Consider the following 24,959-nt stretch of genomic DNA (forward strand, 5'->3'; position numbering starts at 1 on the left):
TTGTACGTCCGATCCTGAATTTTCTCATATTTTGGTCAGCCCTCTCCATCTTTACCTCTTCAAGGATCTCATTAACTTCATTTTTGTCCTAGTCTCTCCTTGCCACTGGACTGGTCCCTGTTTGCTCATTACCCGCCAAACACACACCGAAACTACGACGTTGGTACAACGCTCGAACAACTTTTAACACCTAACCACTTATAACAACCAATATAGCAAGTTGTAACAACGTTCTAATACGTCAACAACACGTTAAGCCAAGATGTAACAACTTTATTACAAGTTGCAACAAGCGGAAAATAGACAGTTACGGTTTGTGTTTCCAGGGTAATGCCAACTTTTACATCTGCTCTTTTCAGCTCTATCAGCTGGCTAGTACCTCTAGCTGCTTCCTAAGAAGCCACTTCCATGGCAACTTCCTTAACTGCAGACCTAGCTTTAGGGCTCTTTTTAAGCAATTCTGCAAAAAGAGGGTTGTGTTGTAGAAGTCCCCTTAACAGTAGCATTCCCATCTCCCTGAGGTACGGTTTGTGTCTGGTATTGGGGGGAGAGTCTCCTTCAGGCTTCTTATCTCCTCCTTTGCTGCCCTTAGTTCTTCCTGCAGGTTGGCAACTGTCTCCCTCATTACCCTCAGTCCTTCACTGAATTCATCCCACATTTGCTGGAATATTCCCTTAATCCAGGTCAGCATAGCAAAGGGTCATAGATGTCCAGTATGTTGGGTCAGGAATGTCGTTTATGTAGAGTATGTACAGAGTCGGTGAGAGAACTGAGCCCTGGGGGACTCCAGCACTTAGGTTGAAGTATCCTGACAGCTTGCTGAGGAACTTAATCTGCATCTTTCTATTTGTTAATAAGCTGCATAGCTGCTTCTGCATGTTGTCAGGTAGTTGGAATAGAGTACAGAGTTTGTATCGCAGGTCATCGTGCCATACTGTGTCGAACGCCTTTTCAACGTACTTTGCTATGAGGGCCGTCTTGACCCTTTGGTGCTTGTTAATGGAGAGGTAGTGTGTTACTACGTTCAGTGCGTGTTACGGCCCTCTTGGGTCGCAACTGGGTTCTTTCTCTGATGTTAGTAGAGCTTGGGTATCCGGCCCCAAGCTAGTAGTGGCTTTCAAGGGGTGTGCTCCGTAACGCAAGTAAATTAAAGGGGAAGGGATAAAACTGCTCAGAAATAAATATATATTCGCACCACCTCCATAAATAAATATATAAACAGTCACACGCTGTTACTATTACTACACTTATTTACAATCACTTGTCTTCCTCCGAAGACTCAAGACGTTCACGGTGCTCAAGACGAGTGGTCCTGGTTCTCTTGTGGCCTCACGATGAATCCTTTGATTCCCTTCGCGAGTCTACCCCGGCCACAGGCCAGCCAAATCACAGTCCCACTGGGTGCACCGCCGTGGAGGCCGTCAACCACAAATCCAGCCTATAGCTGGCAGGTTCCAAACAGCGACGCTGCGTAGGCCACTCCACGACCGATACTAGGGTTGCGAGCCCTAGGCAGGAGCCTCGTGTGATTCCACAGATCACTCTCCTCACCACAACACCCCAGTGGTTAGTCTTCTCCACCAGTCAGTCCCGGGTACGACAAATCCTCCACTGCCACGTCACAGGCAGGCTAACACAACAGTGTTCATCCGGGGGGTGACTCGGAGCTTCTACAGCAAATGCGTGGAGGTTCTACGGCTGCCTTTGGTAGACTGATCCAACTTCCATTACAGCAGTCCCAGGTCGACTCTGTAATTGGACACGTCATCAGTAATAGGGACACTAGGGCACCTCACTTACAGGCTTAGACACAAACGCCCACCTATCCACTCCATAGATGGCGTTGCTGTCTAAGCTCCACCTCACCAGAGGTCAGTAGCGGGTGTGTTATGAGCTGATCAGGACGGGAAACTAGCCCTTGTGGCCAGTATATCTCGTCCTCACTAGATGGCGTCGTCCATTTGGAGGGGGTTTCGGGAGCTGACCCACAGATGGCGCGGTCGTCACTGCTCGGACGCTGGGCTCGGGTCCGTAACAGTGCGTCATGTGTGTAGCGGTGTTGTCTGAAGCCAAATTGTTTGTCCGTTTCTATGTTTTTGTGTTCTAGATGATTAAGTTTGTGATTTATACGTTTTTCGTATATGTTTCCTAGTGTCTTCCTAGTGGCTAGATGGTTGTGTCGAATCCATGTTTCTACTCTGTTAATGTTGCGAATTGCTGTTGGCTGTGGGGGGGGGGTGTTGATGATGTCCTGCCAGTGTTGTTTAAATATGTCTACTACTTCTGAAGGATCAGAGAAGTTTTGATTAATATGAGTGATGTATGTAAAGAGAGAAGAGGAGGGGTTTCCCCTAATCCTCTTTATGAAGTTCCAGAATTGTTGTAGAGTTGTTTTTCTGTGTAGTTCAGTTTTTTGTATGAGTTTCTGCCAGTGGTTGGTATGGTCTAGGTCAAGGCTGTTGAGTATGTGGTTTTTGAGTATGTATAGTGAGATCTGTGTTTACCTGGCCGTATCTGTAAAGGTTGCAGGAGAATGTTGTGGTAGCAGGTGAGTAGCCTCCTGGTTCTGATGGAGGGACAGAAGGAGTATCTGGTTTTGTGGGTGGTTTTTGGTATGGTTGTGTCAGCTGCTTTTATTATGATGTTTTGGATGGTGAGGATTTGGGAGTCTGTCTGTCTGGTTGGTTTATCTTGGAAGTTTTTTTTATTTATTTTTATTTTTACATGTAACACATGCAAATTAAATACAATAAAAACAATAAGTACATTATCAAAACAAAGCAAAACAATAAACCACCGGCCAGAAGGGTCGACAGCAAATTACAAACATGAGAAATGCAAGAGCAAACATTAAAAGAGAAAACAATGTCAAACAAGCAAGCACAGTAACATTACAAAACAAAACAGTATAAACAAAACAACCATCAAGATGTATAACATGAAACATAACAAGAAAATCAATAAACAACAAACAAAACAAAATTAAACAGGTACAACATTGTAATGCACTAATAAAACACCAGTGCAAGGTACATCACAGAAATAAGACATGAATAAAAACACTCACACCAAACCAACCGCCTCGCAACAAAGGGAGAGGCCAGATTATACAATAATAACAAACAAGCAATCCATGCAATCAAGAAAACAAAACATAGTAACATACACAACAAACAAGCACCAGCCTGAAGGACTGAGAACAAACACATCATAAAGGACATCATGAAATAGAACAAGAAAATCGCACGCACACAACAGGCCAAAAACAACAATAAAAACAATAATAAAAATAACAAAAACAATAATAAAATATAATAAAAACTAATAAAAACAAACTAATAAAAATAAAATAAAAAATAAAAATAAAACAAATAAAAAATAAAAAAAACAACAGTCAAGCAATGCATAAGTAAAACACACATGACAAAACAACAACAACATAAAAGCAAATACAGGAACAAAAAAACTCCCTCACCAAAACACCGGCCTCGCAACAAAGAAGGGAGAGGCACGGGCATAGAATACAAGTAGGCCATAGGGGCACACAACACTTCAGGAACAAGAAATCAGCTAACATATTTGCCCGGGAACAAGACCCGGGGGAACCGCACATGGAACACCTCCCAAAGCAGCTACCTCCCCCAAGAGGCTACACCCTCCACCGGGAACGCCATGTTATCCGGAACCCTGGCAACAAACACCTGCAAACAGGGAACCCAGATGGTGTCATGCCGGAGGCGAGTAACCGCCACCCTCCTCCATATAACGGGAACCTGCTCGTCATGAAAATCCTCCGGCCGTTCAGACTGCAGGATCCCGGCAACCGCGGCTTCCATAACTTCAAGTCGCAACCCCGCAAGAGAGAGCCGGTCAGAGGGCACCACCACAGGGGCACCAGCGGCCACGGGCACACCACCAGATGACTGCAGGGAACCAGGGCGGTGCGCATCCTTGCATAAAGTCACTACCACGCCATGCCCAGCACCAGCATCCGCACCATACCTGGCAGCGGAAGCCACCACACCACACTGCGGAGAGCCCCCTGGCGGGGAAGGAACAGAAGGCACACCCGAGACACGGGCATCAGCACCAGCAGGCACATGAACCTCTGCCACCACCATCCGCGGAGACAACGACGCATCCGGATCCACGCCATCAACACCTGAAGACCCACAGTCACTGAAGTCCCCAACATCGGCCCAGGCAGTGGACGGACGCTTGGAACGCTTGGGCTTCGGCCGTATATCGTCAGAGCCAGAAGCAGACCCAGAAACACAGGCACCACCAGCCGGACGAACTGACGCCCGACGCAGAACGGCAGCAGCCTCTACCACAGAAGGAACCGGACCACACACAGCAGGAGGCACCGCAGCCACCCCAGCACCCAGCACAGGAGGGACATGAGGTGAGGCTGCAGGGCCCGGTCCAGCATTTGAAGACAAGGAATTAGATGATGAAGGCCCTCAGGGAGTACCAGGAAGACCCACGGGAGCAGCAGGGCCAGAGACTGGAGCAGGAGTAACATCCAACGGCACCGCAACATCCGGAGGAGTGCTGGCGACAACCAGGGGAACAATGGGCGACGCTGGGGGATCCTCGGCAGCGAACGGGACGCTCACCTCCTCACCCCCGGAGTCCTCCTCCAGAGGGAGCGGCGGGAAATCCTCTTCACGGAACAAATTCATTGGACCGACCGGATCAGCAGTACATCAGGCAGCCTGATGCCCCAACAAGCCACACCGGAAACAAGTACGGGGTTGTCGGGCATAAAACACCCGCACGTAGTACCCTAACAGCTGGACAGATGATGGAATGTCCGACCTCAGTTCGCATACCGAGGGGTCCGAATGTTGGTCTTCACACCCGAATATGTTCCAGACGAGAGCGAGTTCATCCGCACACTGACGACGGAGCCCTACCTCTGGAAGAAACGCCGGAGGAGAGACTCGGGAAACTCCATGGGGGCGCCATGGACACTTACATATGTCACAGCACCACTACGGTCCGAAATGGTCACAGACCCGGTGCCATCCTGGAGCTGCAAAGTACGCCCTTCGTACCTCCGGAGAAAATCACGGTACACTACCTCACCCACAAACTTGATGATGACACGGCGAGCAGAAACCAGCTCGACACCATATACGTCATGGACCGGGACTCAGAGCATGTCATTCAAGACCAAGTCCACAAGCGGGTAACCAGCACGGCCAGTAAACTCCAAACCTATGGAGTTTTTTCTCACGACAGCTGGAATAGGGCCGCCCATCGCAAACACGCCACGTCCCCACCACCAGGAACAGCAGGGAGGGTAGACACACCCACACCCCCTGCCGGCGAAAACGGCAATCACCCCAAAACTGCCGGAGCGGGCAAACGACACATCCACACCGCTCGGCAGCCCACAGGCGACTCATTTATCTGTGAAGTTGTAGGGTTGTATGCTGGTTTTAGGTGCTGATTGAAGGCTTCCCAGTCTGCATTTGATAGTCATATTGTGGAGTAGCTGGATGAGTGTGGGGTGGCTGGACCGTCCACTCCACCGTCAACAGCGAACCACCACCTAGCAACGTCAGGCAACGACTGTGGAGTGGAATCACGACAACCACCCCCTCCAGTGGCCGAGCGGCGAATCTGAATGAATGCAAGTGGTGCCAATGATCATCTGTCCATGTTGTGTGTGATTGCTGATTGCTAGGAAGTGTTTGTGCTGCCAGATGGTGGTGAGGAGGTCACGTTTGAATGTGCTCTTAACCAGAATGCAAACCCTTTTTGTGCTTCGTCGGGGGATTGGTATATTGTGTAGCCGTAATGTCTAATTTTGTGAGAGTTTGCAACGTATGTACTGTTCAGTCACAGCACATTCGGTCTTTCGGTCTCCACAAAGTTAGCAATTATGTGCCTGATACTGTAGTAGGCTCTAACGTTGAATTGTGTGATTTTCATTATTTACTGACTGGGTGAGGGAGTGTTTGTGGCGATTAAATTGGAGAGGTTCTCCTTTGTGCATTGGGTTGTGTGGTGGATAGTTCTGGTGATGATCGTGTTTGGTAAGTAAAGTGAGTGAGTATACGTTGCCAATTTTGGTTAGGGGGTGTGGGGGGGGGGGTGGTCTGGGGAGAAGTTTTTTTTATTTTTATTTTTACATGCAAAACATTCAATTTAAATACAATAAAAACAGGAAAAACACAGAAAACATAACATAACAAAGCAAAACAATAGACCACGGTTTGAAAGGCCGACAGCTCAGGACAACAAAAATACAAACACGATAAATGCAGGGAAAACACATCAGACAACAAGACTCAAAATAGAAAACAATGTCAAACAAGCAAGCACAGTAAACAGTTCAAAACAAAACATCATAAAACAAAACAAACATCAAGATGCATAACAGGAAACATAACAGGACAATCACAATACACAACAAACAAAACAAAAATAATTAACAAGTACAACATGTAAAGCAATAATAAAAACACCAGTGCAAATGTACAGCACAGAAACAAGACATGAATAAAAACACTCACACCAAACCAACTGCCCCGCAACAAAGGGCGAGGCCAAATTAAAAACAAATAATAAGCAAGCAAACCATGCAAATCAGAAAATAAACATAGGTACATACACAACAACAAACACGCATCGGCCCTGAAGGACCGAGAACAAAACACAACATAAAGGACTTCATGAAACGCAACAAGAAAATTGCACAGCACACAACAAGCTAAGAATAAAAACACATGCGAGCAAAGCAGAAGGATAAATACATGTCAAAGTAAAATCAGCTTACATATTTGCCCGTGAACATGACCCGGTGGATACCGCACATTAAACGCTTCCCAAAGCAGCCACCTCCCCCCAAGAGGCTTGACCCATCACCGGGGGCGCCATTTGAACCGGAACCTCCGGCAACAAACACCCGCAGACAGGGAACCCATACGTCCCTCCGGACGCGAGCAACCGCCACCCTATCCTATACACCTGGCAACCCGCTCATCAGAAAATCCTCTGGCCGTTCAAGCAGCAGGAACTCGGCAAACCCGGGCCTCCAGGTCCTCAAGCACAACACCGCAGGAGGGGGCCCCGACAGAGTGCACCACCACAGGGGCACCAAGCGGCCACAGGCACACCACCAGACGACTGCAGGGAACCACGGCGCGTGGGCATCCTTTCTCAGGTCACCACCAGGCCTCGCGCAGCACCAGCATCCGCACCATTACCTGGCAGCGGAAGCCACCACACCACACTGCTGAGAGCCCCCGGGCGGGGAAGGAACAGGAGGCACACCCGAGACACAGGCATCAGCACCAGCAGGCACATGTACCTCCGCCACCACCAACCGTGGAGCACAACGACTCATCCGGAGCCCACCGTCAACACCTGAACACCCACAGTCACTGAAGTCCCTAACATCAGCCCAGGAAGTAGACGAATGCCTGGAATGTTTGGGCTCTGGCCGGATAATCCGTCGGAGCCGGAAGCAGATCCAGAAGCACGGGCACCACCAGGGCACAACCAGCCGGACGAACGACGCATGACGCAGAACGGCAGCAGCCTCGACCACAGGAGGAACCAGACCACACACACCAGGAGGCTTCGCAGCCACCCCAGCACCCAGCACAGCAGGGACCCAAGGCGCGGACGCAGGGCCAGGTTCCACATCCGAAGATGAGGAAGCAGACGGCGACGCTTCACAGGGATTACCAGGAAGGACCACGGAATTGGCAGGGCAGAGATATGGTCAGGAGGAACATCCGACGGCACCGCAACACCCGAGGAGGGACTGCGACAACCGGGGAAACGTCAGGCAACGCTGGGGGAGCCTCAGCAGTGAACGGGACACTCACCTCCTCACCCCCGGAGTCCTCCCCCAGAGGGAGCGGCGGGAAATCCTCTTCACGAACAAGTTCACGGGACGCGACCGGATCAACAGTACACCTGGCAACCTGATGCCCCAACAAGCCACACCAGAAGCAAGTACGGGGTTGTCGGGCATAGAACACCCGCACGTAGTACCCCAACAGCCGGACAGAGGACGGAATGTCTGACCTCAGTCGCATCCCGAGGGGGTGCCTTTCTGCAGCTGCAAAGTACGTCCCTCGTACCTCCGTAGAAACAGCACGGTACACCGCCTCACCCACAAACTTGATGATGACACGGTGAGCAGTGACCAGCTCAACACCATATACGTCCCGAACCGGTACTCGAAGCATGTCACTCAATACCACGTCCACCAGCGGGTAACCAGCATGGCCAGTAAACTCCAATCCGATGGAGTTTAACCGCACGACAGCGGAATAGGGCTGCCCATCGCAAAACACGCCACGTCCCCATCACCAGGAACCGCAGGAGAGTAGAGACACCCACACCCCTGCTGGCGAAACGGCAACTACCCAAACTGCCGGAGCGGTCAAGCGACACGTCTATACCGCACGGCAGCTCCAGGGGAGACTCACCTGGGGAGAAGTTGATTCCTTTTGGCAGAGAAGGACGGGTGTTGGGGCTGAGCTAATGGGATCTTTGGCCTTGTACCTGTGTGGTATTAGGTAATGGGCGTGGGGAGGGTTGACGTGTTGGTGTGGGGTGGGTTGACGAGTTGGGCGTGGGGTGGGTTGACGTGTGGGCGTGGGGTGGGTTGACGTGTTTGGGCGTGGGGTGGGTTGACGTGTGGGGCTAAGGTGAAGGAGGGTACATGCGTCTTGGTGCCTGATGTCCTTCTGTGTGCTGGCTCGGTTGTCTTATGTTTGATGAGGTTCTTTTTGCCTGAGAGTTTTCTTGTGTTTTGGTGAGTTTGTTCTTCTAGTCTGGAGAGTGGTAGCTGTCATGGGGCGGGGGTGTGTGAGAAACAGTTGAGGCCAGGGGGACAGGGGAGGGTGCTGGGTTGATACTTGGGGGTGATGGGGGGGGGGGGAGGAGGAGCTGGATTGATGCCTGAGGGTGAAGGGGGGGTGTGGGTGGGAGTGGAGTGGTGCTGGGTGTGGTGTCATGCTGGGCGGGATGGTTATGCATGGGAGGTGTTGTCAGAATCTGTTGAATGTTGGTGATTGTCTTGTACATATCTCCTTGTGCAAGTATCTGGGCTGTGAGTAGGGCAGCAACCATTCTCGGTGTGTTATATGTTGGTAGGTGTGGGAGTGGGTGGTGGTGTGGGAGGGGGGGCAGTGTGTGGTGGTGTGTGGGGGGGGCCTAAGTGTGGTGGTGTGGGGGGGGGGAGCTTGAGTGTGTGGTGTGGGGGGGGGGCCTGAGTGTGGTGGTGTGGGAGATGGTGTCCGATGGTCGTGTGGTTTTGTAGGGAGGGAAACCTGGGAAGGGGGAAGGAGGGCTCCCTTCCGTGTGGGTTGAGCATTTAGGGGTGTTGGGGTAGTGGGGGCTGGGTAGTGAGTTGTTGTTTTTTTGAGGGGGGGGGGGAGTTGGCGTGTAGTCTGGGCCTGATAGCGGGGTAGTGTGTTGGGGTCTTTTCCCTCATTGACTTTAGGGAGTTGTATCCTGAGTTTGCTGGTGTGGTGGGTGGCAGGGTGGTTTCCACCGCAGTTTGCAGGTGGGGTGGGTGGCAGGGTGGTTTCCACCGCAGTTTGCAGGTGTGGTGGGTGGCCGGTGGTTTCCACCGCAGTTTGCAGGTGTGGTGGGTGGCCGGTGGTTTCCACCGCAGTTTGCAGGTGTGGGTGGGTGCCGGGTGGTTTCCTACCGCAGTTTGCAGGTGTGGTGGGTGTCGGGTGGTTTCCACCGCAGTTTATACATGTCCGAGCGCTTCTGTGCAGGTTTTCCAGAAGTGTCCTCTGTTTCCGCATAAGGAGCAGCCTTGTTCCTTTTCCTTGTAGTGTCTAGTGGTATGGTTGAAGTCATAACACTTGAAGCATTGTCTGATAGTTTGGTATGAGCTTTCTTGAGGTTGTACAGTGCGGGATGGAGATGTGGACTAATATAAAGCCGTTAGTGAGGAGGGATTCAGCTTCAGTGAGGGAGGAGCAGCGGAGTCTGAGGATCTTGTGTTGGGTGGGTGGAAGAGGTCTTCTGTGATGATAATTGTTGGCTTTCCCGATGTCAGTAATGTGTTGTCCGTCTAAGGTTGTTACTGTGGAGAGGCGAGTGGTGTCTACATTGAAGGCAACAGCAGTGCAGTTGTGCTTCTGCTCTAAGGTCAGTGCGCGGGTAAGTCCTATTGTCAGCAGTCCTTCTCGGACTTTGGGAGTGAGGCAAGCATAGAGGTCAGACTCAGAGGGTAGAAAGAGCTTTAGTCCGTTGTCAGTGGGAGTGATGGTGGTGTAAGGAGTCTGGGTGATCAGATAGATTTTATGTCCTATTCCGTCAGGGTCAGGGGGAGGATCAGAGGCGTTAAGGAGGCGAGGCTGTGTGGCTGTGATCTTCGTGGAGCTGTGGATCTTAGGCTCGTGAGCTGTGGTTGGAGCTTGGTTGTCAGTGGCGTAAGTCCGGGTTCTAGCAAGCTAATTGAACCCGGTTCGGCGCGAATACAAAGTATCCGTGTGTCCTGAGGTATTACTCGAGGGCAACCCCACTGCTAGTTGACTCGCACTATCACGAGGTTCTAGCAGTAGATCGGATAGCAAAAACTACCAAGCAGGGTGACACAGGGCGCAAGCACGTGCTGTGGCCCCACCTGGGAGGACAGGACGAATACCCCACTGCACTTTCACCCCACAGGAGGGGGGGGGGGGTAGGTCCCAATCCTGGAGAGGAAGAAATGTTTAGCAGAGGAGAGAGAGGAGAGAGAGAGTGCTATACACGGCGATACACATTACGTAAGTTAGGCCCTCCAGCTGTCCCTGGTTGTATTCAGGGTGGCAGTGCGGGTTGGCCCCACTAGGGTAATGGTATCTTGCAGCGATCTCACTGATAAAGCTGTAAATCAACACCGTGAACACGTCGAGGGGAAGCGCTGTCGTTGCCTGGGAGGAAGTGTGTGCCAGTTGGCCTGGGTGCTGCCTTGGATGGAAGAGGCTGTGGCCCCCAGATAGTTACCACGATAAGAATGTAGCCCCAGATAGGGTTACCACGATAAGAATGTAGCCCCAGATAGGGTTACCACGATAAGAATGTGGCCCCAGATAGGGTTACCACGATAAGAATGTGGGCCCCAGATAGGGTTACCACGATAAGAATGTGGCCCCAGATAGGGTTACCACGATAAGAATGTGGCCCCAGATAGGGTTACCACGATAAGAATGTGGCCCCAGATAGGGTTACCACGATAAGAATGTAGCCCCCAGATAGGGTTACCACGATAAGAATGTAGCCCCAAGATAGGGTTACCACGATAAGAATGTGCCCCAGATAGGGTTACCACGATAAGAATGTGGCCCCAGATAGGGATTACCACGATAAGAATGTGGCCCCAGATAGGGTTACCACGATAGAATGTGGCCCCAGATAGGGTTACCACGATAAGAATGTGGCCCCCAGATAGGGTTACCACGATAAGAATGTGGCCCCAGATAGGGTTACCACGATAAGAATGTGGCCCCCAGATAGGGTTACCACGATAAGAATGTGGCCCCAGATAGGGTTACACGATAAGAATGTGGCCCCAGATAGGGTTACCACGATAAGAATGTGGCCCCGATAGGGTTACCACGATAAGAATGTGGCCCCATATAGGGCTTACCACGATAAGAATGTGGCCCCATATAGGGCTACCACGATAAGAATGTGGCCCCAGAGAGGGTTACCACGATAAGAATGTGGCCCCAAGATAGGGTTACCACGATAAGAATGTGGCCCAGATAGGGTTACCACGATAAGAATGTGGCCCCAGATAGGGTTACCACGATAAGAATGTGGCCCCATATAGGGCTACCACGATAAGAATGTGGCCCCAGATAGGGTTACCACGATTAGAATGTGGCCCCAGATAGGGTTACCACGATAAGAATGCTGGCCCCAGATAGGGTTACCACGACAAGAATGTGGCCCCAGATAGGGTACCACGATAAGAATGTGGCCCCAGATAGGGTTACCACGATAAGAATGTGGCCCCCAGTAGGGTTACCACGATAAGAATGTGGCCCCAGATAGGGTTAACACGATAAGAATGTGGCCCCAGATAGGGTTACCACGATAAGAATGTGGCCCCCATATAGGGCTACCACGATAAGAATGTGGCCCCATATAGGGCTTACCACGATAAGAATGTGGCCCCAGATAGGGTTACCACGATAAGAATGTGGCCCCCAGATAGGGTTACCACGATAAGAATGTGGCCCCCAGATAGGGTTACCACGATAAGAATGTGGCCCCCAGATAGGGTGACCACGATAAGAATGTGGCCCCCAGATAGGGTTACCACGATAAGAATGTGGCCCCAGATAGGGTTACCACGATAAGAATGTGGCCCCCAGATAGGGTTACCACGATAAGAATGTGGCCCCAGATAGGGTTACCACGATAAGAATGTGGCCCCAGATAGGGTTACCACGATAAGAATGTGGCCCCCAGATAGGGTTACCACGATAAGAATGTGGCCCCCAGATAGGGTTACCACGATAAGAATGTGGCCCCCAGATAGGGTTACCACGAATAAGATGTGGCCCAGATAGAGTTACCACGATAAGAATGTGGCCCCAGATAGGGTTACCACGATAAGAATGTGGCCCCCAGATAGGGTTACCACGATAAGAATGTGGCCCCAGATAGGGTTACACGATAAGAATGTGGCCCCAGATAGGGTTACCACGATAAGAATGTGGCCCCAGATATGGTTACCACGATAAGAATGTGGCCCCATATAGGGCTACCACGATAAGACTGTGGCCCCAGATAGGGTTACCACGATAAGAATGTGGCCCCAGATAGGGTTACCACGATAAGAATGTGGCCCCAGATAGGGTTACCACGATAAGAATGTGGCCCCAGATAGGGTTACCACGATAAGAATGTGGCCCCAGATAGGGTTACCACGATAAGAATGTGGCCCCAGATAGGGTTACCACGATAAGAATGTGGCCCCATATAGGGCTACCACGATAAGAATGTGGCCCCATATAGGGCTTACCACGATAAGAATGTGGCCCCAGATAGGGTTACCACGATAAGAATGTGGCCCCCAGATAGGTTACCACGATAAGAATGTGGCCCCAGATAGGGTTACCACGATAAGAATGTGGCCCCAGATAGGGTTACCACGATAAGAATGTGGCCCCATATAGGGCTACCACGATAAGAATGTGGCCCCAGATAGGGTTACCACGATAGAATGTGGCCCCAGATAGGGTTACCACGATAAAGAATGTGGCCCCCAGATAGGGTTACCACGATAAGAATGTGGCCCCAGATAGGGTTACCACGATAAGAATGTGGCCCCAGATAGGGTTTACCACGATAAGAATGTGGCCCCAGATAGGGTTACCTACGATAAGAATGTGGCCCCAGATAGGGTTACCACGATAAGAATGTGGCCCCAGATAGGGTTACCACGATAAGAATGTGGCCCCATATAGGGCTACCACGATAAGAATGTGGCCCCATATAGGGCTACCACGATATAGAATGTGGCCCCAGATAGGGTTACCACGATAAGAATGTGGCCCCCAGATAGGGTTACCACGATAAGAATGTGGCCCCCAGATAGGGTTACCACGATAAGAATGTGGCCCCCAGATAGGGTTACCACGATAAGAATGTGGGCCCCAGATAGGGCTACCACGATAAGAATGTGGCCCTAGATAGGGTTACCACGAGAGTATGCTCGTCTGGGCCGACCAAGTGGCGCCTGACCTTGCAAAGTTAGCAAAGTGCTACTAGCGCTCTGCATCTCTGTTGCTGAATCATGATGCTGATGACTGTAGTGGTTGTGATGCCAGACACTTGTAAACGGTGGTGCCATGTAGCTGCAAGTGGCAGGGGGCAGGTGGTTGCAGGAGCGGGGCGCTCAGAGTACCGCCTAGATCTCACTGTGAGCGCGACGTGCTGCTGCTGCTGCTGCCACCGGTGCCAAGATGAATGATTTGACCTTGGCAGCAAGAGTTTAACTACAGACTCCACTCGGAGTCTAAAGTCTTGAAGAGCTTCAGGTGTTGGTTCTAGTGTAGGTGTTGCTCTCCGTTTATAGTAGAGGTTAGCTATAGCAATTTCTTTTGTTACTATAGTTGACTTCTAACAGCTGTATGGCAGTATCGTAGTCGTCATTACTTTGATTCAGATGATCAATAACTGCCTTTGATTCTCCTTAAGGGTACTTAGCAAATATAGGATTTCTTTGTTTTGTTATATGGAATTTTTAGAGTTCAGCAGTGAATCAAACGTATTCCAGTAACATTCGAAGTTTTCGTCATCTCTGCCCAGAAAGTGAGGTAAATCAATGGCAGGAAGACAGACTTCATTGAATGGTTCAGATGCATTACCTCCACTTGCTGTTAGAGCATTTTGAGAGACTGAGTTTATATTTAATTATTCTAAGAATTGTACTAATTTATCGAGGCGATCTTGGACATCCTCCTCATATTGTTTTGGCATGGAAGGTGTCGAGTTTGTTGGCTCACCATTTTGTGGCAGGAGGATTTGATGATAATTATGTGTAGCCTCATTAGTTCTATGTAATTTCTCTTTAGCCACCTCTATGTGGCTTCTGAAGTACTTTGGGTGTCACATTTGACTGGATCAATTAATCACACTTGTTCAGTTGTCGTGTCCACTGTCCTTTGTGACTCACGTATGATCTGAGGGTACAACATACTGTCACTAGACATTTCGTCTGTTGTACAGCTTGTTGAGTTCGGTTTGCTGGCCCCATAATTTCGGCAGTGGAAATAATTGGGGTTCCAAGGCCCTAGAGCAGGCAAGCAGGGGATGGAAGACAGGGGCGAGGCTGCAGAAATCTTGAAGCTAAGGACTGGAGACAAGTCTAAGAGGGAGGGAGGGGGGGGGGTGAGGCGGTGGCCCCAACCACCGTGGGTAAGACTTGTAGCTGACGCTGTGGCTTGCGGCACGGTGGAACTCACCTGGTTACTCGCTGTTGTGTCAGTACAGACAGGGGCCGGGCTGGCAGCTGGCAGTTGATGGTAGTAGAGGGTTGATGGCAGGTATTGATGGTAGTAGAGGGATGATGGCAGGTATTGATGGTAGTTCATTTCGTCAGTGTCTTCTTTTCTTGATGATTTCGGCAAACTCTGATCTTTGGTCTTCTTGTTGGTACTGGCAGTCTGACTTCGTGTTGTCATTGTGGTGCTATCACAGGAGGTTGTTGGTGTAGTGTCGTGAAGGAAATTGGCAGCTGAGTAGTGCATTTCCGTGAAGGTGGAGATGGTGTTCCCACCGAGACGTCCTCATCCGACGAATCGGATGAGTTAAAAGCAGATGTAGATCGTGGAGGTTGAGCTCTTGATGGTTTGAGTAACAGCTGTTGCAGGAGCAGATTGTTAAGCTGCACTAGGCTCAGCGACGCTCACAGCAATGTCCGAGACCGTGTCAGGAGCTGGAGCATCATCCAGCATTCGTTCTGAAGTGCAGTGGTCCCTGAAGGCTTGGTAGTCAGAGGCGCTGTGGCTCTGCTGGGTCGAAGATTCCTTGTCCTTACGTTCTTGAATTTGCCTCTCCCTCCAGGCGGCGTGTTTCAGATACCTCACATAGTAATCAGGGTCAGTAATGACGGGGTGGAGTAGTCTCTTCAGAGGGTAGTCTCTTATACCTCTGATGTATAAACATCAGAGGTCCGCGGTTGTTCAACGTCCTCCCAGCAAGCATAAGAAATATTGCCGGAAACAACCGTGGACATTTTTCAAGAGGAAACTAGATTTATTCCTCCAAGGAGTGCCGGACCAACCGGGCTGTGGTGGGTATGTGGGCCTGCGGGCCGCTCCAAGCAACAGCCTGGTGGACCAGCTCTCACAAGTCGAGCCTGGCCTCGGGCCGGGCTTGGGGAGTAGAAGAACTCCCAGAACCCCATCAACCAGGTATCAACCAGGTATCAACCAGGTAACATCGGACGGAGTCGAGGTCGAGGGAGGGGGTAGACGTACCGTGCGCGCTCCGTTAAAATCGTGACATTAACCGGGATTCTTAGGACTACTGCCGTGGATTACTGATTACAGACATAACAAAGTGCATAGTGACCCGCTGGAAAATTGAAAATAGTCATTAACAATAGAACTTTGTGTTAAATAGAGAATAAACGGGAGACCGCGTGTGAGCCAGTGAACGAGGCTTTGTGTACATGCGTGTATTAGGAAAAAAACAAAAAAAATAGTGAACGGTGATCGTGGAACAGTGATGTGGAACGGGTATCACAACAACATATAAGTTGGAAGTGAATATTATAAATATAGAATACTAGAAATATAAAATAGTGGCAAGAGCGGCATCAGTGGTTATAAATCGGGTAACTGGAAACTGGTGACATCAACCTGGGCCACAAGAGGTCACCTGTACTGACCGGAGGACCAGCCTCGCTACTCTACGCTAAGTACCTGCCATAAAGTTTGAACAAAATAACATACATAATATTACGAATATACGGTATACATATAATATTATAAATATTAAACATATAAATATATATACATATATATTGTTACAAATATACAATATATATATAATATTATAAATATATAGGATATATACAACAAAACAAGGCAATATGGGAGTAAATAAACAAATTTGTGGCCACTATAACAACTTCTTAAAGGACGAAGGTAACGGGAATTGAATGTTATATCTGTAAGACTAGATTCCATTCGGCTTGTATAGGAGTGAGTAACACTACGGCACTGAGAGCTGGCCACTTGCTCTGGGTGTGTAAAATGACCTGCCAGCTTGGAATATCCTAAAAAACCTTCTAGATAACATGACGCATGAACGGAAAACATCATTCATTGGAAGCCTACCAGCCATCCAGAAGGGAGTGGGAAAGGAACAAACAATTCTAATATTACAAGGGGCGGAGGGCTATAGTCAGGGGATGAAACTGAGGCTGAAACTCAGGGAAGTTGTAAACTCTGACTCAGTAGGCCAGGATGTAGATGACAGTAAACTAGAAAGTGTACCAGACAGCCACTGACAGCTCGATAGGTACAGACACCACGACGGTTCCCGATAGAGCAATTCAGAACAGAAGGACAGACTTATGCAAATTTTTATGCAAAGGGCATATGCAGACATAGATATGCTGGTAATAAGAAAGGATAGAATGCAGTTACCAACATCCCAAAAAATGTTTAAATATGCTTAGAAAGGTGAGCGTCGATTTGGATCAATATGTAGGTTTTCCATCCTGACATGTACCAAACCTCACTGGAGGGACAGAAAATGCTATGACCTCAGCTGCCCACACTTTCACGTGAAAGGCACGGAACGCTACATAAAGAGTGGCAAGCAGGATAATGAATTTGGAGGAAACTCTATAAATTTTTTATACCAGACCGGCAGAGAATTCAAAAGGAGCAGCATGGAGAGTGTATGGAACTGGATGCCAGATCCACTTGCATTCCAGAATTACAGATACAATTACCAACCGAAAGGGAACTACAACTACGACAGAAAACTGTCCTACAACAATCAGTACTGGTCAGGAACAAACTCATTATGTCCACGAATAATGGACTTGCCGAAAAAGTCTCCCATTCAAACTATCACTAATAGAGTAACCTCATTCATCTTTGCCAACTACAAGGACTGAAAACAAGAACAAACAACAAAGTACAGTTCATAAATGGCCTCCTCACGGAGTCAAATGCAGTATTTGGAGCTTTCACAGAAACCCATGCAGGGGAATTGTTGGACAGTGAGATCTGGATTCCAGGATATAACCTATACAGGTGTGATAGGAAAATTAGGTCACATGGAGGAGTGGGTCTGTATATTCGGGAAGACCTTGTATGCTCGGAGCTCCTAAACGTTACAAATGAGGTGGGTAGAGGTACTGGGATTAAAAATAGAGAAAATAAATTTAGTGATTATACTAATATACAAACCGCCAGATGCAACGGCTGAGGAATTCACAGAACAGATAAGCAAAATAGAGAATAGCCTTGATAATTTGGAGAACCCGATACCTGATATTATCTTCCTAGGTGACTTCAACTTGCCTAGTCTCAGGTGGAAAATAGCAAACAATAATATTATACCAGGAAATCTATCAGGACCTAACCAACCACAGATTAGAGAACTACTTAGATTCTGTGACAAATTTTCACTCAATCAGCAGATATCGGAGCCAACGAGAAATGAAAATATTCTAGATCTGGTCTTTACGAACAATGAAGACATTATCAGACATTACGATATCAGATACCACATATTCAGATCACAAGCTCATTGAACGTGCAAACGACCATCAATACTCAGAATAGACCTAAAACGTTGATAAGCGAGAGGGGCTATTCAGTAAATTCAATTTTAATAATAAAAGGATAGACTGGGAGAATATAAACAGGGAACTTACAAACATTCCATGGGGAACTGTTCTAAGTAATACAAGTCCTACAGAAGGGAATAGAAAAACTGACTTCAGAAGCGTATCAGTCTGTCTGAAACATGTTCCTTTGAGGAAAGCCAGAAAGAGATCTAACGTAGAAAGAGAACGCAGACGACACTATAAACGCAGGAAAAAAATAACGGAACTGCTTATGCAGACACGAATTTCCCGGTCAAAGAAGGAATAATTTTAATAGGGAGATTGAAGAAATCGAGCGGAAATTGAAACACTCATATGAAACTGAAAGAAAGGCAGTTAGAACAGTAAAGCCATTCAGGAAATAAGAAAAATCCAAAATATTTCTTCTCATATGCGAAATCAAAAGCAAAAACCACTGCCAGTATTGGACCTATTCGTACAAGTGAAGGTTCATACACGGAGGATGACAAAGAAATTAGTGAAATCCTAAAAAGCAGTATGAGGACATGTTTAGCACTCCAATAAACAACATGAAGGTGGAAGATCCAGACAATTTCTTTATGCGGGATATTCAAACCCCTGTAAATATAACTGATATAAACACGAGCGCACTAAATTTTGAAAAAGAAATTGAAAAACATTGCCCATGCACTCGGCCCCAGGTCCAGACTCATGGAATTCAATATTTATAAAGAAATGCAAAGTGCCGGTAGCACAGGCACTCAGTATAGTGTGGAGGAAGAGCTTGGACACGGGGGAGATACCAGATGCACTTAAAGTAGCAGACATAGCCCCTCTACACAAGGGAGGGAGCAAAGCATTGGCAAAAAATTATAGACCAGTTTGCACTAACATCGCACATCATAAAAGTATTTGAGAGAGTGATTAGGAGTCAGGTCACCAATTTCTTGGAGACCAATGACCTTCACAACCCAGGCCAACATGGATTTCGAGCGGAAGATCGTGCCCTCTCACAGCTACTTGAACACTACGACAAAGTCACTGAGGCATTAGAAGAGAAACAGAATGCTGATGTGATATACACGGACTTCGCAAAGGCTTTCGATAAATGTGACCATGGCGTGATAGCACACAAAATGAAGTCAATGGGAATAACCGGTAAAGTAGGACGCTGGATACTCAGTTTTCTGTCAAACAGGACTCAGCGAGTAACTGTCAACCATATAAAATCTAGTCCAAGTGCAGTGAAAAACTCTGTACCTCAGGGTACAGTCCTTGCACCGCTGCTTTTCCTTATTCTCATATCAGATATAGACAAAAATACAAGTCACAGCTTCGTATCATCCTTTGCAGATGACACAAAAATCAGTATGAAAATTACCTCGGCTGAGGACATTGAAAAACTTCAAGCTGATATTAATAAAGTTTTCGACTGGGCATCAGAAAATAACATGATGTTTAACAGTGATAAATTCCAGGTACTCAGGTACGGTAAAAAATGGGGACCTTAAACATAATACAGGTACAAAAACACAATCAAATGTACCCATAGTAGGAAAACAGCATGTAAAGGATTTGGGAATAATAATGTCTGACGACCTAACGTTTTAAGGAGCATAACCAAGCAAATATTGCGACAGTCAGAAAAATGATAGGATGGATTACGAGAACTTTCAAATCCAGGGATCCCATCAAATGGTTGTACTCTTCAAGTCACTTGTGTTGTCCCGTCTTGAGTACTGCTCAGTGCTCACTTCCCCCTTCAGAGCAGGAGAGATTGCTGAAATAGAGGGAATACAGAGAACATATACGGCACGCATAGACGCAATAAAGCCCTAAATTATTGGGATCGTCTCAAAGCCCTCCAAATGTACTCACTAGAAAGAAGACGAGAGAGATATCAATAATATACACCTGGAAGATACTGGAGGGCCAAGTACCAAATCTACACAGTAAATAACAACGTACTGGAGTAAACGATATGGAAGAAAATGTAGAATAGAACCAGTGAAGAGCAGAGGTGCCATAGGCACAATCAGAGAACACTGTATAAACATCAGAGGTCCGCGGTGTTCAACGTCCTCAGCAAGCATAAGAAATATTGCCGGAAACACCGTGGACATTTTCAAGAGGAAACTAGATTTATTCCTCCAAGGAGTGCCGGACCAACCGGGCTGTGGTGGGTATGTGGGCCTGCGGGCCGCTCCAAGCAACAGCCCGATGGACCAAACTCTCACAAGTCAAGCTTGGCCTCGGGCCGGGCTTGGGGAGTAGAAAAACTCCCAGAACCCCATCAACCAGGTATCAACCAGTACAGAAACGGACTGTATCAGCCTCGATGTACCACAGTGCTTTGTGAGTTCCGTCCTCTAGCAGTCCGTAGTGTATGTTCCACTCCCGAGTCGCTACATGGTTCTATGCAAGATTATATTTCAGGTCACTAGCATTAGTGTAGGACGCATAAAAGGCTGCAACTTCTGCAGGTGCAGGAGAGTTGTCGTCAGGTGTGGACACACTTACAGCCTCTGCTGGGTGTGGTGTGGGGTCAGCAGCAGCTGGTGTAGGGTCAGCAGCAGCTGGTGGTGTAGGTGTCAGCAGCAGCTGCTGTGGGGTCAGCAGCAGCTGGTGTAGGGTCAGCAGCAGCTGGTGGTGTAGGTGTTCAGCAGCAGCTGGTGTGGGGTCAGCAGCAGCAGGTGGTGTAGGGTCAGCAGCAGCAGCTGGTGGTGTAGGTGTCAGCAGCAGCTGGTGTAGGGTCAGCAGCAGCAGGTGGTGTAGGTGTCAGCAGCAGCTGGTGGTGTAGGGTCAGCAGCAGCTGGTGTAGGGTCAGCAGCAGCTGGTGGTGTAGGTTGTCAGCAGCAGCTGGTGGTGTAGGGTCAGCAGCAGCTGGTGGTGTAGGGTCAGCAGCAGCTGGTGTAGGGTCAGCAGCAGCTGGTGTGAGGTCAGCAGCAGCTGGTGTAGGGTCAGCAGCAGCTGGTGTGGGGTCAGCAGCAGCAGTTGGTGTAGGGTCAGCAGCAGCAGCTGGTGTAGGGTCAGCAGCAGGTGGTGTAGGGTCAGCAGCAGCAGGTGGTGTAGGGTCAGCAGCTGGTGTAGGGTCAGCAGCAGCAGGTGGTGTAGGGTCAGCAGCAGCAGCTGGTGTAGGGTCAGCAGCAGCAGGTGGTGTAGGGTCAGCAGCAGCAGGTGGTGTAGGGTCAGCAGCAGGTGGTGTAGGGTCAGCAGCAGCAGGTGGTGTAGGGTCAGCAGCAGGTGGTGTAGGGTCAGCAGCAGCAGGTGGTGTAGGGTCAGCAGCAGCAGGTGGTGTAGGGTCAGCAGCAGGTGGTGTAGGGTCAGCAGCAGCAGCTGGTGTAGGGTCAGCAGCAGCAGCTGGTGTAGGGTCAGCAGCAGCAGGTGGTGTAGGGTCAGCAGCAGCAGGTGGTGTAGGGTCAGCAGCAGCTGGTGTAGGGTCAGCAGCAGCAGGTGGTGTAGGGTCAGCAGCAGCAGGTGGTGTAGGGTCAGCAGCAGCAGCTGGTGTGGGGTCAGCAGCAGCAGGTGGTGTAGGGTCAGCAGCAGCTGGTGTAGGGTCAGCAGCAGGTGGTGTAGGGTCAGCAGCAGCAGGTGGTGTGGGGTCAGCAGCACTAGGTGGTGTAGGGTCAGCAGCAGCTGGTGTAGGGTCAGCAGCAGCTGGTGTAGGGTCCAGCAGCAGCAGCTGGTGTGGGGGTCAGCAGCAGGTGGTGTAGGGTCAGCAGCAGCAGGTGGTGTAGGGTCAGCAGCAGGTGGTGTAGGGTCAGCAGCAGGTGGTGTAGGGTCAGCAGCAGCAGCTGGTGTAGGGTCAGCAGCAGCAGCTGGTGGTGTAGGGTCAGCAGCAGGTGGTGTAGGGTCAGCAGCAGCAGGTGGTGTAGGGTCAGCAGCAGGTGGTGTAGGGTCAGCAGCAGCTGGTGTAGGGTCAGCAGCAGCAGCAGCTGGTGAGGGTCAGCAGCAGCAGCCTGGTGGTGTAGGGTCGCAGCAGGTGGTGTGGGGTCAGCAGCAGCTGGTGGTGTAGGGTCAGCAGCAGGCTGGTGTAGGGTCAGCAGCAGGTGGTGTAGGGTCAGCAGCAGATGGTGTAGGGTCAGCAGCAGCAGGTGGTGTAGGGTCAGCAGCAGCAGGTGGTGTAGGGTCAGCAGCAGCAGCTGGTGTAGGGTCAGCAGCAGCAGGTGGTGTAGGGTCAGCAGCAGAGCTGGTGTAGGGTCAGCAGCAGCAGCAGGTGGTGTGGGGTCAGCCGCAGCTGGTGGTGTGGGGTCAGCAGCAGCAGGTGGTGTGGGGTCAGCCGCAGCAGGTGGTGCTGTGGGGGTCAGCCGCAGCAGGTGGTGTGGGGTCAGCAGCAGCTGGTGTAGGGTCAGCAGCTGGTGGTGTGGGGTCAGCAACAGCAGGTGGTGTGAGGTCAGCAGCAGCAGGTGGTGTGAGGTCAGCAGCAGCAGGTGGTGTGAGGTCAGCAGCAGCAGGTGGTGTGAGGTCAGCAGCAGCAGGTGGTGTGAGGTCAGCAGCAGCAGGTGGTGTAGGGTCAGCAGCAGCAGGTGGTGTGAGGTCAGCAGCAGCAGGTGGTGTGAGGTCAGCAGCAGCAGGTGGTGTAGGGTCAGCAGCAGCAGCTGGTGTAGTGTCAGCAGCAGCAGGTGGTGTAGGGTCAGCAGCAGCAGGTGGAGTGAGGTCAGCAGCAGCAGCAGGTGGTGTTGGGGTCAGCAGCAGCAGGTGGTGTGGGGTCAGCAGCAGCAGGTGGTGTAGGGTCAGCAGCAGCAGGTGGTGTAGGGTCAGCAGCAGCAGATGGTGTGAGGTCAGCAGCAGCAGGTGGTGTGAGGTCAGCAGCAGCAGGTGGTGTGAGGTCACAGCAGCAGGTGGTGTGAGGTCAGCAGCAGCAGGGGTGTGGGGTCAGCAGCAGCAGGTGGTGTGAGGTCAGCAGCAGCAGGTGGTGTGGGTCAGCAGCAGCAGGTGGTGTGGGTCAGCAGCAGCAGGTGGTGTGAGGTCAGCAGCAGCAGGTGGTGTGGGTCAGCAGCAGCAGGTGGTGTGGGTCAGCAGCAGCAGGTGGTGTGAGGTCAGCAGCAGCAGGTGGTGTGAGGTCAGCAGCAGCAGGTGGTGAGGTCAGCAGCAGCAGGTGGTGCAGGGTCAGCAGCAGCGTGGTGTGGGGTCAGCAGCAGCAGGTGGTGTAGGGTCAGCCGCAGGTGGTGTGGGGTCAGCAGCAGCAGGTGGTGTAGGGTCAGCCGCAGCAGGTGGTGTAGGGTCAGTGGCGGTGGTGGGGGTCAGGCAGCAGCAGGGTGGTGTAGGGGTCAGCAGCAGCAAGGTGTGTGGGGGTTCAGCCAGCAGCAGGTGGTTGTGGGGTCCAGCCGCAGCAGGTGGTGGTGTGGGTCAGCAGCAGCAGTGGGTGTAGGGTCAAGCCGCAACAGGTGGTGTTGGGGTCCAGCAGCAGGTGGTGTGGGGTCAGCAGCAGCAAGTTGGCTGTAGGGTCAGCAGCAGCAGGTGGTGTAAGGGTTAGCAGCAGCAGGTGGGTGTGGGGTCAGCAGCAAGCAGCTGGTGGTGGGGTCAGCAGGGCGCAGCTGGTGTAGGTCAGCAGCAGAAGTGGTGTAGGGTCAGCAGCAGCAGTTGGTGTAGGGTCAGCAGCAGGTAGTGTGTAGGGTCAGCAGCAGCAGCTGGGTGTTGGGGTCAGCAGCTGCAGTCTGGTGTAGGGTCAGCCAAGCAGGTGGTGTAGGGTTCAGCAGCAAGCAGGTGGTGTACGGGGTCAGCAGCAGCAGTGGTGTAGGTCAGCAGCAGCAGGCTGGTGTGGGGTCAGCAGCAGTGCAGGTGGTGTAGGGTCGCAGCAGGTGTGTGGGTCAGCAGCATCCACAAAGCAGCCACCCCCCAAAAACGACCCCCGTTGTGTGGGGCCAGCAGCAGCGGTGGTGTAGGGTCAGCAGCAGGCAGGTGGGTGGTGGGTCAGCAGCAGCAGGTGGTGTAGGTGTCAGCAGCAGCAGGTGGGTGTGGGGTCAGCAGCGAGTCAGGTGGTGTGGGGTAAGGCAGCAGCAGGTGGTGTGGGGTCAGCAGCAGCAGGTGGTGTGGGGTCAGCAGCAGCAGGTGGTGTGGGGTCAGCAGCAGGTGGTGTGAGGTCAGCCGCAGCAGGTGGTGGTGTGGGGTCAGCCGCAGCAGGTGGTGGTGTGGGGTCAGCAGCAGCTGGTGTGGGGTCAGCCGCAGCTGGTGGTGGTGTAGGGTCAGCAGCAGCAGCTGGTGTGGGGTCAGCAGCAGCAGGTGGTGTGGGGTCAGCAGCAGCAGGTGGTGTGGGGTCAGCAGCAGCAGGTGGTGTAGGGTCAGCAGCAGCAGGTGGTGTAGGGTCAGCAGCAGCAGGTGGTGTAGGGTCAGCAGCAGCAGCTGGTGTGGGGTCAGCAGCAGCAGGTGGTGTAGGGTCAGCAGCAGCTGGTGTAGGGTCAGCAGCAGGTGGTGTAGGGTCAGCAGCAGCAGGTGGTGTGGGGTCAGCAGCAGCAGGTGGTGTAGGGTCAGCAGAAGCAGGTGGTGTGGGGTCAGCAGCAGCTGGTGTAGGGTCAGCAGCAGGTGGTGTGGGGTCAGCAGCAGCAGGTGGTGTGGGGTCAGCAGCAGCAGGTGTGGGGTCAGCAGCAGCAGGTGGTGTGGGGTCAGCAGCAGCAGGTGGTGTGGGGTCAGCAGCAGCAGGTGGTGTGGGGTCAGCAGC

This window comes from Procambarus clarkii, unplaced genomic scaffold (genome assembly GCF_040958095.1).
Source record: "Procambarus clarkii isolate CNS0578487 unplaced genomic scaffold, FALCON_Pclarkii_2.0 HiC_scaffold_255, whole genome shotgun sequence".
NCBI classification, from domain to species: domain Eukaryota; kingdom Metazoa; phylum Arthropoda; class Malacostraca; order Decapoda; family Cambaridae; genus Procambarus; species Procambarus clarkii.